The sequence below is a fragment of the Miscanthus floridulus genome, chromosome 7 (assembly GCF_019320115.1).
Source record: "Miscanthus floridulus cultivar M001 chromosome 7, ASM1932011v1, whole genome shotgun sequence".
NCBI classification, from domain to species: domain Eukaryota; kingdom Viridiplantae; phylum Streptophyta; class Magnoliopsida; order Poales; family Poaceae; genus Miscanthus; species Miscanthus floridulus.
In genome coordinates this window covers 63,916,736-63,931,651 of record NC_089586.1, presented here as the reverse complement: position 1 = coordinate 63,931,651, position 14,916 = coordinate 63,916,736, and the positions used below count along the sequence as shown (strand labels likewise).

Below are 14,916 nucleotides of genomic sequence, written 5' to 3'. Positions count from 1 at the left end.
AACAGCCATGAGGGTGCTGGATAGGGATGCTTATGAGTTATGACTGCAGTGTGGGATATGATTGGTTGGAAAATAAAATACCATCCATGCATGAAAAACATGTTGCCCCTGTCCCACTAGTTATTTAATAAGACACTACATTGAAACAGCATCTCTTCCTAACCTCTTGCTAACCAGGATGATTTCAGTTCATACTCAACATGAACCAAGAAATGAGTATCCACCACTCACCTTGAATATCCATCATCAGAGCCACGAGGTCTAGCCCATGTGCCACCTGTTCGTCTGGATCGCATAGAGTGAGCGGGACTTGATCGGGCAGAGCTACTGGTTGGCGGTCCATGAGCACTAGGACTAGGGTCGTTCATACAGTTATATTCATCTTTTGGAAGCTCACCTTTGCTAAGCTTTTCAATCAATTCCTGCAGGACAGGTAAGAACGTCACTCACATCATTATACCAATATAAATGAAAACTGGTAAAACCAAGGCATAAAGGATTTATATGGTGGCATTCACCTAATTTTAGAGAAAAATACAATTATTTCATTGTGTTTCTGATGGGAAGGATGGTTTGCCTGTACAAACGGCAGCCTGCAGACTAGATGTCAAGAACGTCGGCGTTAAGGGTAGCAGGACCCTGACTACGTAGTTCGTAGTCGCGATCCGTGACTAAGGCGAGGTTTTACCCCTCTGCTCTTAGCCGGGTTGGAAGAAGGGAGGAATTAGAGGTTAGATGATAATTATCTTGCTTGTCTTTATTCCATTCCATCCGTACCAGACTAAATAGGCCTTAGAGGCTAACAAACCAGGAGATAATTGTTCCTTAATCTAAGGAACTGATTTGATACTCCTTCTATCCTAGCCACTAGCCGGCTCAACCTTGCCCTGCATGCCAGAGGGCGACGGCGCGGCCCCAGCAGCGCGCTTGGCGGCGCGGCGTATGTCTCGGGCGCGCCGTTTCCTTGCATAGGGGCGGCCCCACATGACATCTCTCCCCCCCTCGACGAGCAGCTCGTCCTTGAGCTGGAAGGATGGAAACCTGTCACGAAAGGAGTCCAAGTCTTCCCATTGTAGCAGAGGCAGCAGGTTCGCCTTTCCACTGGATGAGCACCTGGCGGATCCCACGGGCCAGGCGAGCGCGCACCGCGTGTTCCGGCTCCGGCTCCACCGCACCAGTTGTGCATGGCTGGGAGAGGTGGCGGAGCATCGGGGGGTTGCCCACCCACTTCTTCAGGAGGCCGACGTGGAAGACATCATGGAGCTTGGCACGCGGGGGTAAGGCGAGGCGGACAGCCACGTCGTTGATGAGCTCCGTGACGCGGTAGGGCCCGAAGAAGCGTGGCTGCAGCTTCCCTTTGGGCGCCTGGGACAGCGACGCGACTGGGCGATGGCGTAAGCGGAGCAGGACCCAGTCGCCCACGGCGTAGGAGACGTGCCGGTGATGCTTGTCGTAATGGAGCTTCTGGACAGCTTGGGCCTGCTCCAGCCGGTACCGCGCGGCCGCCAAGAACTCCTCGCGTTCCGCCATCGTTTGTGCCACAGCAGCCACGCGCGTGTCCCCGGGCTCATAGGAGCGGATGGTTGGAGGATCGCGGCCATAGACCACCCTGAAGGGCGTGTCGTGCAGCGAGGTCTGGTACGCCGTGTTGTAGATGTACTCGGCCCACGGCAGCCAGCGGAGCCATTGACGAGGACGGTCGCCGGTGAAGCACCTCAGGTACATGGCTTATGACGCGGTTGGCCGCCTCTGTCTGGCCATCCGATTGCGGGTGGAACGCCGACGTCATGTGTAGCTTGGTGCCCATGAGTCGCATCAGCTCCTTCCAGAACGTGGAGGTGAACACGGGGTCCCGGTCGGACACCATGGACTGTGGCATCCCATGGAGGCGTACAATGTCGGTGAAGAACGCCTGGGCCACGGACTCCGCCGAGTACGGGTGCGCGAGGGGGATGAAGTGGCAAGTACTTGCTGAAGCGGTCCACCACCGTTAAGATGACGGACTTCCCCCGCACAGCGTGGTAGCGCCTCCACGAAGTCGAGGCCGATATCAGCCCAGACCGCCGTCGGAACCGGAAGGGGTAGGAGCAGGCCGGCCGGGTGGAGGTGCTCCGATTTGTAGCGTTGGCACGTGGCGCAGGCACTGCACGAAGTCTTGGACGAGGCGGCGCATGTCGGGGAAGTGAAAGTCCCGGCGGAGACTGATGCAAAGTGCGCTGCACCCCCTCGTGGCCGTCCTCATGCACGGCGGCCATGATCTCCGGAAGAAGGGCCGATGTCGGTGGCACATACAGCCGGCTTGTCGTATGTCACCAGGTCGTTCGGTGAGAGCCCACGGGGCAGCGCGCGATCCTACGGCGATCTCGTCCAGGATGGCGACCAAGGCCGGATCGGTGGCCTGAGCTTGGCGAAGACGCGTGATGAAGTCGAAGCGCGGCGCGGAGATGGCCAGCACAACTGCCGTCGTCCGTATCGCGGCGGGAGAGCGCGTCCGCAACCATGTTGAGCGCGCCGGGCTTGTACTCGACGGTGAAGTCGAACCCGAGCAGCTTCCCAACCCAATGGTGCTACGGAATCGTGGCGAGGCGCTGGTCGAGGAGGAACTTCAGGCTGTAGTGGTCTGTGCGCACCGTGAAGCGACGACCCCAAAGATATGGACGCCAGTTGCGGATGGCGTGGACGAGGCCAATGAGCTCGCGCTCGTAGGCGGCGAGGGAGCGGTCGTCGGGGCGCCACCGAGCCGACTGAAGTACGCAATGGGGTGCTTGTCCTGGATCAGCACCGCTCCGAAGCCGTGGGTGGACGCATCGGCACTCGACGACGAATGGCTGTGCGAAATCCGGAAGCGCGAGGACCGGGGCCGAGATGACCGCGGCTTTCAGAGCCTAGGAAGGCCGCGGCGGCGGCGGCGTTCCAGGTGAAGCCCTCCTTCTTAACAGCGCCGTTAGCGGAGCTGCGATGGCGCCGTAGTCATGGACGAACTTGCGGTAATAACCCGCAAGGCCCAAGAACCCCCGCACTGCACGCGCCAAGCGGGGTTGGGGCCAGTCAGAGACCGCCTGCACCTTGGCGGGGTCCATGGCGACGCCGGCGTCGGAGATGACGTGCCCCAGGTAGGCGATGGAGCGTTCGCCGAAAGCGCATTTAGAGCGCTTGACGAAGAGGCGGTGCTGCTGCAGCATGGCGAAGACGGTCCGCAGGTGGCGAAGATGATCCGCCCATGATGCACTGTAGATCAAATATCATCGAAAAAACACGAGTACAAATCGACGAAGAAAAGGCCGCAGCACGTCGTTCATCAGGGCCTGGAACGTCGCCGGAGCGTTGCACAGCCCGAACGGCATGACCAGGAACTCGTACAGACCGTCATGGGTGCGGAACGTCGTCTTGGCGATGTCGTCGGGCGCATGCGGACCTGATGGTAGCCCGAACACAGGTCGAGCTTGGTAAAAACTTGGCGCCGTGGAGCTCATCTAGAAGCTCGTCGAGGACGGGAATCGGGAAGGCGTCCTTGACGGTGATGGCGTTCAGGGCGCGGTAGTCGACGCAGAACCGCCACGAACCGTCGGCTTTCTTGACGAGGAGGACGGGGGAGGAAAACGCGAGGAGCCCATCGGATGAGGCCTTGCGCCAGCATTGCGGCGCACTGGCGTTCCAGCTCGTCCTTGTGCGTGGCCGGGTAGCGGTAGGGGCGCACCGCGATTGGATGCGAACCGGGAACAAGAGTGATGCCAGTGGTCGTGGGCGCGGGGTGGGGGCAGCCCGTGCGGTTCATCAAAGATGTCGGCGAAGGAGGCGAGGAGCTCGTTCAGCAGAGATGGCGTCACCATTGTGGTGCAGATGGTGGTCGCCTCGAGGTCCTGGACGCCCTGCCAACAGACCGGTTGGCCGTGCCGGTGGAACGTCATGCGCCGGGCACCAAAATCCCAGAGGACAGGGCCCAACGTTGCCAGCCATTGAGTGCCCAAAACCATGTCGAAACCTGCAAGGGGCATGACAAACAGATCGGCATGAAAGGTGTCGCCGTGGATGGCGATGGCGGCCCCGCGGATGACGCCCACGCAGGAGACGCGTTCACCATTCGCCACTGTCGCACGTGAGCCGGGGGCGGCGTTGTAGAGGGAGGCCAGTGCGCTACGCCAGCGGACTCGGAGATGAAATTGTGTGTGGACCCCGAGTCTAGGAGCGCTAGGAGCGAAGTACCGCCGAGGCTGACGGTGAGCTACATGGTGTCAGTTGAAACGAACACCCGCTATGGCGTGAAGCGAGAACACGGGCGACTCCTCGGGCAGCCCGGTTCGGACGACTCCGGGACCTCCTCCGTGTCATCCACCATGCTTGTCCAGCAGAACAGGCGTTTGCAGGCCTTGTTATGACCGCGTACGAATTTCTCGTCGCAGTTGTAGCAGAGGCCCAAGCGGCGGCGCTCCTCCTGCTCGGCTGTGGTGAGGCGCTTGATCGACCGGCCCTCCACGATGGCAGTATTCGATGTGGATGATGTCGTTGCGGGAGGCGCTGGAAGGGCGAGACATTGAACGGGCGCGGCAGGAAGGCCGCGCGTGGCAGCGCGGGGGTGGCGTCGCGGTGTACTGCTCCCGCAGCTCCAACTTGCGGGCCAAACTCATCGCGCCTAGCGAGGGTCTGCGGGTTGTGGACCTCGACGTCGAAGCTGAGCGGCAGGTAGCAGGCCACCGGTGAAGAGTTGTACCCGCTGAGCCTCGTCGAGGGGCCCCGCACGGGAAAGGAGCGCCTGGAAGCGGTCCTGGTACTCGATGACGGAGCCGGTGCGCCTGCAGTCCGCCAGCTCGAAGAGAGGGGTTGAATCGGAGGGGAGGGCCGTAGCGGAGGTTCAGCAAGTCCTTGAAACGCCGCCAGGACGGAATGCCTTCGTCCTGCTGGACCTGGATGTACCACATCTGGGCGCCCTCCTCCAGGTTGTAGGATGCCATCCACACCTTCTCCTCCTCCATGATCCGCTGCTGATGAAAATACGACTCGCACCTATTGATGAAGATGAGAGGATCGGACTTGCCGTCGTACCGCGGGAAATCCATCTTTTGGAACCGTGGCGAACGGTCCTGGTGGTGCTCGCCGGTGACAGGACTTGCCGGAGGGCGATCGTGAGTCGGCTTGCCAGACGTTGATGGCCCAGGAATTGGCCTCGATCGAGGTCTGCAGGGTCTTGAGGGTGGCGGCCAGGGTCTCCAAAGGTGGCCTTGAGGTCGGCGTTGTCCCCCATGATGGAGGCGCTGCGAGCGGCGGTCGATGAAGATGCAGAGGGCGGCGGCGGTGGAGAAGTACCACGCACAGGCGAGGAACACCGGGATCGTGATACCAGGTTGTCAAGAACGTCGGCAGTTAAGGGTAGCAGGACCCCGACTACGTAGTTCGTAGTTGCGATCCGTGACTAAGGCGAGGTTTTACCCCTCTGCTCTTAGCCGGGTTGGAAGAAGGGAGGAATTGAGGTTAGATGATAATAACTTGCTTGTCTTTATTTCCTTCCACCGTACCAGACTAAATAGGCCTTAGAGGCTAACAAACCAGGAGATAATTGTTCCTTAATCTAAGGAACTGATTTGATACTCTTCTATCCTAGCCACTAGCCGGCTCAACCTGCCCTACATGCCCAGAGGGCGACGGCGCGGCGTATGTCTCGGGCGCGCCGTTTCCTTGCATAGGGGCGGCCCCACATGACACTAGAGTACTGCTGCAGCCATTTAGTAGACTAGAGTACTGCTCAGCCATTTAGTACCCCATAGGCCCTGTACTCTCCATGCCTTAATGGGATGAGATATGATCAGTCTGATATCCCAGATAGTAAAGTTTCTTCTACACTGTATATCAGCTTTTGGGCCTTTGGTTTTCACAATGGGACTTGCATGTTCAGTACCCTCTGTCCAAAAATATAAGGAGTTCTGGTGCTTAAATACTATTCCAGAATATAAGGACTTCTGGGAAGTCAACAGGTCCAGCCCCAAAATTAAGGTAATTAGGATTTGTGGCATGGATTAGCCCAACAGCCTGCCACAAACTAAGCAAATCAGGACTCAGTAGTCGTCCCAGCTGTCCAATGAGGAGTATGGACTTTTCTTAATTGTCCTAAAATTCCCAGAAGTCCTTATATTTTGGGACAGAGGGATTGTCTTTTTTTTGTTGTGATCAAATTCACATCGACTTCCCAGAAGTCCTTGACCGTCTTTGTAATATTCTGCCATGTTTTCTAGCAAATTGAAAATCAACCCTACAAGTAAAAGGATATTTCATAAGAAATTCTTATCGATTTCAGAACTTTTTATATAAATCTTCCTAAATATTATATGGGTACTTTGACAAAATAAAACAGACAAAATTCAATGTAGTTCCCAGAAGTCCTTATATTTTGGGACGGAGGGATTGTCTTTTTTTTGTTGTGATCAAATTCACATCGACTTCCCAGAAGTCCTTGACCGTCTTTGTAATATTCTGCCATGTTTTCTAGCAAATTGAAAATCAACCCTACAAGTAAAAGGATATTTCATAAGAAATTCTTATCGATTTCAGAACTTTTTATATAAATCTTCCTAAATATTATATGGGTACTTTGACAAAATAAAACAGACAAAATTCAATGTAGTGCATAAAGTGGGTAACTTATATTTCTAGCGTGCATTGTAAGAACATTAAGTTAATGTGCAACATGGAAAACAGAATTTAAAACAAAGTCCATGTGAACAACCCAAACTGGCAAGTTTTAGATGGTTCGTTAGTAGCATCAAATATTTAAACTAATCTAGAGAAAACAATGATTCATACCTCCAAAATAGGATAAAATCGGGATAGTGCCCATGCTGATTCTTCCCCTGTTCGCTCTTTTCTATGTGCGTGCTTCTTCTGTTATTAACAGGAGGAAAAAAAATATGTTTTGAGATCCAGATTACATATATAAATACAAGCCGGGAAATAACCTAGAATCTTTACCTTATGAACATCAAATTTCAGTGTAAAACCCCCTACTGAAGACTTTTTGGTATCAGGCCCACATAAGCAACGCATATTATTTACAGCAATCATGTCATCAGCAGATAATCCTGCCAACTGTAAACAACATCTCCTCAGGTTCAATGCAACTGTTGACGAGAGTTAGCATGAGATCCACTGAAGGAAATTGATGTTTAATGTAAACTTAAGAATTTTCTTTCGGCCAGTCCATACCACTGCAGCAGTTTATCATTCACAATGGATCAAAATTGTACCCCTGATTCGCTACCAATGATAGGAATAGAAGATGCATCTCAGGTGACATTCAACCTTATTTATCAACACAAAAACCATTGCGTCGATAAAAATGTTTATTTAAACATTGGACTTCTCCCTGGTGATGAAAATCAAGCGTAACTATTTAAACTGTGTGAAAGATAATTCTTCAATTGTGCCCTGGTCTTGGCCTCCTGTGAATGCCAAGCTGGTGCTACTTGCCGCTCAACACTCACTCCATTTTTTTTTCAAAGAAAAAGATGATAGTGGGACACATAACTCATATCATGATAGGTGCGCTTGTGTTACATGGATACTTGGTTGGATTGGCATGTCCAGGCGGCATGGAGAACTGTGGATATCCAGTAAAGTTGGGAAAGGAATAGACAGTGCCATTTAAGATCTCCCTATCTGTCATCACAAGCGACAGATGGCAGCTCTCATTTCCCTGATCTGAGAGCAGTGGTTTATCCAATTATCATGTGCATCATCCAGTGCATGACCGCAGCAGATTTTCATCCACCCCACGAGTTCTTACTCACACTGACAGCACTCATGAACTTAAAACATCCACTAAGTTCTCCACAGCCATGGACCCAACTGTTGTGAAGTGCGGCACCATCTGTATTCCAAGTGTGACTACATATACAAAGAGCCTCCTATGGTAGGAGACATATACAACTAATACCCCTACCCCCGCCCCCCGCCCTCTCAGACTCATGGTGGGTCGCAAACACTGACCCATGACTACAAGAAATCAGTAAGCTGTAGAGAAAGGCATTCATTCTTGATGTCGAGCTGTGAAATGGGCCACTGCGAACATAAGCAACAGCAATTAGCATGCAAACAGTGGTCCTGCGTATCAAAATTACTCGTTCACTTTCCATATCTTAGATAAATCCCAAATTGACTTTTTCTCAAAAGATTGTTAACCCAAACGGCCATATAAAGCTCCTGATCCAAACTACAGTCACGCGGATCGCGGAACATAGCGGCGTTCCGCATTCCCGGAACAACCGTTCCGGATCACGGTTCGGGGACGAAGCGGAACATTTGACGAGTCGGTGTCCGGGACACGAGTTGGGACGACGTCCCAAAGTATCACTGGATCAGCAGCATGGCGCTAGCGGAGATCGGCAGCAATGGACATCCCAAAGCGGAGCTGCCGAGACGGCGTCGCGACACTGGGCGTTGGTGGCGACACAGAACTGGAGGGGTGACGGCATGGCACTGGGCGTGACGCTGGGGCCGAGCGCCGGCAGCGGCACGGCGCTAGGGTGGCTGTGCAGCGCAGCGCTGGGGCTGGGCACCACCGGCGGCACGGCGCTTGGGACGGAGCCAGTAAGTAATGTGTCCCCGGAATCATCCCTGGTGACGACACAGGCGGATGGTCTGTGAAAACAGTGTCCAAGGGTTTGTTTCTGTTGCCCAAGAACACAAGTAGATCTCAGATTTGGATAAGCCCAGAGGGCAGCTTGGCCATAGGCTGCTTGGATTGAATCTGAGTTTGCAAAGACTTGGAATACAAGATGGTCTGCCACTGCTTATATAGCAAAGTGGCTTTACCTACTCTAGCATATTCTACTGCATAAAGCAGATGCCTAACTTGGGTGCTAAGACACCTGAAATTACTTAGACAGTGAATAGTAAAAAAACAGGAAAGTAAAGATACAAGCAGCTAGGCTTAACTATCAATCTCCCCCTAGGCCTAGTGCTGAGTGATCTCCTTCAGACCAATTCTCCTCCTCGTTTCCTGGAACTTGGCCTTGCCCAGTGACTTGGTGAGTATGTCTGCCAGCTGATCAGTAGTGGCGATGTGGTTGGCCTTCATGCTCCCATCTTCCAAGCAGTCCCTGATGAAATGGTACTTAATCCGGATGTGCTTCCTCCTGTCATGGACGACCGGGTTCTTGGCTAAAGCGAGTGCAAACTTGCTGTCCACCTTCAACTCCACCACATCAACCTTTCAGCCAAGAAGCTCCCCGAGCAACCTGGACAGCCACAGAGCTTGTGTTGATGCAGTGGTGGTGGCGATGTATTCTGCCTCGCAGCTTGACAACGCCACGACCTTCTGCTTGATGGACTGCCAGCTGACCAAGCAGTTACCCTGAAAGAACATTGTTCCACTATTGCTTTTGCTTGTGTCGATGTCACCGGTGAGGTCACTGTCACAGTAGCCGACGAAGCGCGCCGTGCCGGGGGCCCTCTTGTAGTGCAGACCGTAGTCTAGGGTCCCGGCCACGTAACGGAGAACGCGCTTCACGGCCTGCAGGTGCTCCACCGTGGGCCGTTCCATGAATCGGCTCACGTACCCGACCACGAACGCCAAGTCTGGCCAGGTGTGCACCGGATACCGGAGGCTGCCGACAAGCCGCCGGTACTTGCGTGGAGTCCACTTCCTCCGCCGTGCTGTGACGGCTGAGCCTGAGCTTCTCCTCCATTGGCGTGAGAGCTGGGTTGCAGCCAGCCATCTCGCTGAGCTCGACGGTCCGCTTGGCGTAGTGAGCTTGACGGAGGGTGATGCCGCTAGCATCCTGGCGCACCTCGACGCCAAGGTAGAAGCAGAGGAGGCTGAGGTCGCTCATGTCGAACCTCTCCTTCATTTGCGCCTTGAACTTCTCCACCTCTTCTTCCTCGGCACCGGTGATGATCAGATCGTCTACGTAGACGTCGACGAGCAGGATAGTGCGCCCGTTGCCCCACCAGAACACCGCCGCCTCGTGCGCGCTCTGTTGGAAGCCCATAGCCTTGACCGTGGCATCCAACTTCGCGTTCCAGGTGCGCGGTGCCTGCCGCAGGCCATAGAGGGCCTTGCGTAGGCGGTACACCTTGTTCTCTTCTCCGGCGATGGCGAAGCCAGGCTGCTGACGCACGTACACCTCTTCCTTGAGGACTTGAGGTCGTCGTTGAGGAACGCGGACTTCACGTCCATGTGATGCACCCGCCATCCTTCTTGAGCTGCCAGCGCAAGGAAGACACAGACCGACTCCATTCGCGCCACCGGAGCGAACGCGTCGTCGTAGTCGATGCCTTCTTGCTGGAAAAAGCCGCGTGCCACCAGCCGCGCCTTATGCTTGGTCACCGCCCCCTTCTCATCCTTCTTCAACTTGAAAACCCATTTCAGGGTGATGGGCCAATGATCAGCAGGCAGATCAACGAGCTCCCAGGTCTTGTTCTTCTCCACAGACTGGAGCTCCTGCTTCATCGCCGCTTGCCAAGCTGGGTCGCCTTGCGCCTCAGCATAGGTAGTTGGCTCACCGGCGTGCGTCAGGTGCAGCTAGGCGAACAGCCGCGGCGCCGGCCCTGGTGGAGTCCCGTCGCCGATGATGTTGGTCACCGTGCGATAGCGAAGAGGTTCGTCGTCGTAGAACGTGTCCAGACGGTCCTCATCGTCCTCCAGCGGCGTGGCGTACTCGACCAGAGGTTGATCGACGGGCGGTGGCGTGGCAGTGGGAAAGCAGGGGATGCCGTAGCCGATGGCGCCGTTGGTGAAGCCGACTGGAGCAGAGGCGAAGTGGCAACTGTCGCCGTCGCGTTCCCGGGTTCCCCCGGAGCTGGTGAAGGTGAGCGCGGCGGAGCTATGGATGTTGATGGAGACACAGCTTGTGCTCCCCCAGCTCCTCCACTCCACATGTACTCGACGGTGAACTCTTCCACCGCCGATGCCGAGCTTTCTCCCACCTTGGTCCAATCCTAGCCGCGGCCTTCGTCAAAGACGACATCGCGCGTCACACGCACGCGCTGGGTCTCCGGGTCGAGGACGCGATACGCCTTGGCGCTCTCAGCATACCCGATGAAGACCCCAAGTCGGCTGCGATCATCCAATTTCTTCACCTGGTTCGTTCAGCTCCTTGGCGAAGGCAAGGCAGCTGAACGTGCGCAGGTGAGTGACCGCCGACGTCCTACCATGCCACTCCTCGTACGGGGTCTTGCCCTGCAAGCTCTTCGTCGACGACCGATTCAGCAGATGGACTGCAGTCACCACCGCCTCCCCCTAGTACTTGGCCAGCATACCACACTGCTTCAGCAATGCCCGCGCCATGGCCACCACTGTCTGATTCCTTCTCTCCACGACCCTATTTTGTTGCGGCGAGTAAGGGATAGTGAACTGGCGCTGGATGCCTTCATCCGCGCAGTAGACGGCGAACTCCGCGGCGGTGAATTCCTGGTCATTGTGGGTGCGCAGCACCCGAAGCTTACGCCCACTCCCCTTCTCCGCCACCGCTTGCAGGTGCTTGATGGCGTCTGCAGCAGTGTCCTTGGTTGTCAGGAGGGCCACCCACATGTACCGAGTGGCGTCGTCCACCAGCAATAGGAAGTAGTGCCTACCGCCAGGGGTCGCCGGCGTCACAGGCCCACAAAGGTCGCCGTGGACAAGCTCGAGCAACTCCTACGCGCGGTACTGGGCTCTAGCCGGGAAAGGAGCCCTCCTCTGCTTGTTGATGACGCAGGTGTCGCAGAACTACCCGACGTGCTTGATCACCGGCAGTCCGCGCACAATGTCCTCCTTGCCGAGCTTGTGCAGTGCGTCAAAGTGAAGATGACTGTAGCGCTCGTGCCAGCGCCACGCTTCGTCATCCTTGCGCGCGGCGAGGCAGAGCGGCCGAGCCTTCTCAAGGTGGAGGACGTAGAGGCGATTGGCGCCACGCCTGACCTTGACTAGAAGCGGGCCGAGCTGATCCCAAATCCTCAACAAACCCTTGTCGATCTCCACCTTTGAGCCGCCTTCATCCAGCTGGCCGAGGCTCATGATCGAATTGCGGAGCGCCGAGGTGTAGTAGACGCCATGAAGCACCCGGTGCTCGCCGGTCTTCCCCTCGAAAACGATGGAGCCGATGCCTTGAATTTCCACCTTTGCCGCATCGCCGAACTTCACCGTGCCTCTGGCTTTGCAGTCGAGGTTGGTGAACAGCTCGCGACGCCCGGTCATGTGGTGGGTGGCGCCGTTGTCGAGGTACCAGCCATCGAGCTTGTCCTCGCCTACCATGTCCACTTGTCCTCCGCCGCCGCCGCGATCTCCCTTGGGGTTGTTCTTCTTGCCGCCACGGGGACGCCGACAATGATCCTTGGATGATCTGGCGCTTTCCTCCTTTTCGAAGGCCCGCCACTGCTCAACGGTGTACAGCAGCTTGTCTCCGACCGCGCTCGGCTCGGAGTCTGGCACCCGCTCGCGGTCTTGCACCGCCTTGAGCCTCCCGATGACGTCCTTCACGGAGAGCTGCTCGAAATCGAGGAGCGTCTCGATCGACATGACGATCTGTGCGTACCTCTTCGACATGCAGCGGAGGAACTTCTCCACCGCGCGCTCCATTGTGAGGTCGATATTGCCGTTGCGCGCCATCTGCTCCATCAAGATGGTCAGGCGAAGAGCGAAGTCCTCGACTTGCTCACCGGGCTGAAAGGCGAGGCCTTCCCACTCTCCTCAAAGGCGCTGCAACGTCGCGCAGCGTACGCGATCACCGCCGACTCGCGCCGCGGCGATCACCTCCCACGCCAGCTTCGCCGTGGCCTTGTTGGTGAGGGAAGCGCCAAGCTTGGTGGGGACGGCTACGCACAACGCCTCCAACACCCGGCGATCGTCGTCGTAGCTGACGCCGCCGACGTGGACCGCCTCCCACAGCCGTCGTGCCTGAAGCTTGACCATCATCAGCGAACTCCACCCGTGGTAGTTCAATTTGGTGAGCATCGGCCATGGCGTCCCTGCTCCAGCGTCGTGGTAGACCGTCCGCAGCACCGGGGAGCGCCCGCGGCGACCACGACGCCGCTCTGGTGACGGCGATTGGCGGCAGCGCCCGATCGGGCTGCGCGATCCTCCTCCCGCTGGCTCCGGTCCCGCTCTCTGCGCGCAGCATCGCGGCTGCAGTTACCACGGCCTCGGCTGCAGCCGCTGCCTGCCTGGCCGTCTCGGCCGCCGCCGTAGCCGCTGCCCTCTGCGGCAACAAGACGCGTCGCGCAGTCGTCGGCTCCTGCTGCGCGAGCCTGGTGCCGGCAGCAGCGCGGGCTCTGGCAATCTGGCTGGCAGTGGACATGGCACTCGCTCACCCTAGGCTCTAGATACCAATTATTGCCCAAAAACACAAGTAGATCTCAGATTTGGGTAAGCCCAGAGGGCAGCTTAGCCATAGGCCGCTTGGATTGAATCTGAGTTTGCAAAGACTTGGAATACAAGATGGTCTGCCACTACTTATATAGCAAAGTGGCTTTACCTACTCTAGCATATTCTACTGCATAAAGCAGATGTCTAACTTGGGCGCTAAGACACCTGAAACTACTTAGACAGTGAATAGTAAAAAACAGGAAAGTAAAGATACAGGCAGCTAGGCTTAAATATCAGTTTCTATGTTTTCTAGGTACACAGTAGGTACTTATGCGTGCATGATCTTGTAAAATTCATAGAAAATAAATATAGCTCCAAAAATTGTGGAAAAAAAAAGCTAGCTTTCTTATGATTTCCTAAATATTTCAAAAATGTGTATGAACCAGGCTCCAGTTAAATTTGAACATTCTTATGGCTTCCTAATTCATAGTTAATTCTCTAGTGACTGAAAAATCATGCAAATAATTTTGTTAGCTTCTTTTTGACATATGCTATGTATTACAAAAGTTTCTTGCATCAAATCATTGCATATGTGCATAGAGGCCTATTGGCCATGTCTATGAGTCATGCCTGGGCCCAGAGCCTATTATGGTTTTCTATAGATTGGTTACTAATCTTGATAGGCAAGGATATCCAACGGTGGTGATACTTCTATAAACCAACACTAGATCATCCTTGCCTATTTATGTACATGTACTCCATGCCTCCATAATCAATCTATTGTTTTTACTGTGTAATTCCATTGCTCTCACATATGATGTCCCCCTGTGCATCTGAAAACCCCTTTCTGCACAAAGAGTGCCTGCTGGAAGAGCCCTAACCATGGGGTTTCTGTCTCAGATGGGACTAGCACTGCTCATAGTGTCTCAGGTGCCCACAACAGGTGCACTAGATGCCAGTGAAGGCAGAGGCAGGAGCAGGAACTGCTGGCAATGTGGAGATATGACATAGCAGACGTTAGTAATCTGGTCAACTCTTGCTCCTTTTCACAACTTTGTACTACCGTCCTATGACATGAGGCTGATAGTATGTCCAGTATGGCCTTGTAGTTGGTAGTATGGCTGGTATGGCCATTGTAGTATTTGGTGAAAGTAGAACATGTATATATACAAGTGTTTGGGCAGCTGCAATCCAGTTCAGTTAAGCAGCAGCACTCCATTGTGTGTTTGTGCTCTCTCTGCTCTCTTCTCCACTGATCTATCTCTCAAGTGTGTGTGAGGTTGTGGGACTACACCTGATTGCCGGCTAACGATTAGCATCACAGCTGAGGTAGGAGAGATCGATGGCGATGTCAGGCATAGGTGGGTGTTCCCTCTCCCTAGACCTGCGAGGACGCCGAACGTCTTCGTCACCAGAGCGACAGCCATTCTTGGTGCAGAGGACAGTGAGGGAGATTGGGAACATCGTACCCAATTCTCACCTGCACCAACTTTGGCAAGTGAGTGGTGTTGATGAAGGCAAGCTCAGGGATTGTGGTGCACGGTGAACACCGGCAACACAAACGAGGTCAAGGACCGATAGGCGATGGCAGCCATCCTCCAATCGATGCTGCCAGAGTATGTCAAGACCTGAGGAGCAAGGATACC

General features: G+C 55.0%; 1 pseudogene; it reads right to left on the bottom strand.

Annotated features, from left to right (window-relative positions):
- Positions 1-202: 202 nt before the first annotated feature.
- LOC136465578 (probable protein transport Sec1a) overlaps positions 203-14,916 on the bottom strand; it is a 51,859-nt pseudogene continuing 37,145 nt past the window's right edge.